Below are 2,051 nucleotides of genomic sequence, written 5' to 3'. Positions count from 1 at the left end.
TGGAGGGTAGAGGAACAGCTTTAGGAGGACAGAGAGTGGAGGGTAGAGGAACAACTTTAGGAGGACAGAGAGTGGAGGGTAGGGAGCAACTTTAGGAGGACAGAGAGTGGAGGGTAGAGGAACAACTTTAGGAGGACAGAGAGTGGAGGGTAGAGGGACAACTTTAGGAGGACAGAGAGTGGAGGGTAGAGGAACAACTTTAGGAGGACAGAGAGTGGAGAGTAGAGGATGAGACGATTAACCAGGACTCATTTTAATAAAAGTCAAAGACCGATGACACAGAAAAACATTTACAACAGGAAGAAGAGGAGAGGGGGGGGTCTGATATGTGCATGTGTGCAAACCTACTGAGTAATGCTACATTCATTACCAAGTGAGAAGCTGGCAATTACCGTTTATGAAGTTGTAAATACTAGTTGGTTCACATGTTTTGGCCACGTTGAGAAACGCAGATTGGCTAATTGCCAACAAGCTGATTCAACCATAAAGTAAAAGTACAGCCATCATGCTTGTAAAGTGTTCAAAAATCATATTAATATATGTATTTTTATAAATAATGTTTTTTGTTACATTTAACTGCCGAAAATGCTGTTATAGAAGCAATTTCCTTAGTAGGTGACCTCATGTGGGAGAAGTGGAAGCTCAGGGATGATAGACGTGTTTCCCACTAGTAATTACCAGTTGGAGGGGCGTTCAAGTGGGTTTCTTTCCAGTCTTATGTGGTAAATACCACCTTCCCACTTGGTTATGAACGCAGCAAAAGTCCCACGATAAAAGCATGTTTGCACCACCCCATGACATGCTTGAGAGGGGTGCAGGGGTGACGGTGGGGGGGTCAGGGGTGACGGTGGGGGGGTGCAGGGGTGACGGTGGGGGGGTCAGGGGTTTAAAGCAGCTTAGCCCAACATCTTTGTGGCGCGCTGGTTGGCTTCATCAATCCTGGTTTTGTTGGAATCAGCCTGAGAGAGAGAGAGAGAATTGAGATCGAATCAAATGTATTTATATAGCCCTTCTTACATCAGCTGATGATATGAAGTCATTCAAGCAATCAACTACCAATCAATAAATATTTTTGGATTGTCAACTCAAGGATGGGCTGCCAATCGTTAACGCTGAAAATGTATTGATTGATTGATTTGTCATCGTCAACATAATGGACATTACCTTGTCCATGATCCTGTCGATCTGCCGGTTCTGGGTGTCTATCTCGTTGCCCATGTCCAGGGCCATGTGACGCAGGTTACCGATGATCCCGCCCACCTGCTCCAGGTTCTCATCCATCTCATTCTCCCGGGCGTCGTCTGTTACCCTGGAAACACACATCGGATATTCCATGAAACTAGCTTCGGAGTTACAGAGGGAACGCACGCACGCACGCGCATGCACCACACACACACACACACACACACCCACACAACACACACCACACACACAACACACCACACACACACAACAACACACACACACACACACACACACACAACACACACACACACACACACACACACACACACACACACACACACCATTCACAACACACTCCACCTAGCGGATGAACCCCCACTGATGGCCATCTGTTCACGTTCGTCACCACCCGGGCCCCTGGCTGGCTGTTCACTACTCCATCCTGGTTGGCCCCCCCACGCCTGGCCCCACCCTTTATCCTGCAGGGACACGTACAGTCAGGGGTCCTGTGTAGGTGAGCTCAGTGTGTGTGCATGTAAAACTGTAATTTGATGTAATATAAATATGACAATAGCCATGCATAGTGACAGCAAGGCAGCCCACAACACAGCATACAAATGATAGTCTAAGCGCAGCGCCACCAACACACCATACCAATGAGTATATTCGGAATACATTAAATATATATAACTGTATATTAATATGTTTAGCCTCTATCAATGAATAACGGATTCGAGTAGGCCTACTGATCAATTGAATTCTAGTGTATTTACTGTGTCTATGTGGTTGATAGAAAGGGCTTCCTTTATAGACTTGTAGATGGAGGAGACATAAACCCTCCCACCAACACAGACACAATCAACACA

The 2,051-nt window shown here is 46.2% G+C and overlaps 1 pseudogene; it reads right to left on the bottom strand.

Annotated features, from left to right (window-relative positions):
• Positions 1 to 2: 2 nt before the first annotated feature.
• Positions 3 to 1,691, bottom strand: LOC139027489 (synaptosomal-associated protein 25-A-like; annotated as a pseudogene).
• Between the last annotated feature and the right edge of the window lie 360 nt (positions 1,692 to 2,051).

Source organism: Salvelinus sp. IW2-2015, unplaced genomic scaffold (assembly GCF_002910315.2).
Source record: "Salvelinus sp. IW2-2015 unplaced genomic scaffold, ASM291031v2 Un_scaffold16584, whole genome shotgun sequence".
In the NCBI taxonomy this organism is placed as follows: Eukaryota; Metazoa; Chordata; class Actinopteri; order Salmoniformes; family Salmonidae; genus Salvelinus; species Salvelinus sp. IW2-2015.
The sequence above is the reverse complement of the archived record's forward strand: the minus strand, read 5'-3'. Positions and strand labels throughout refer to the sequence as shown.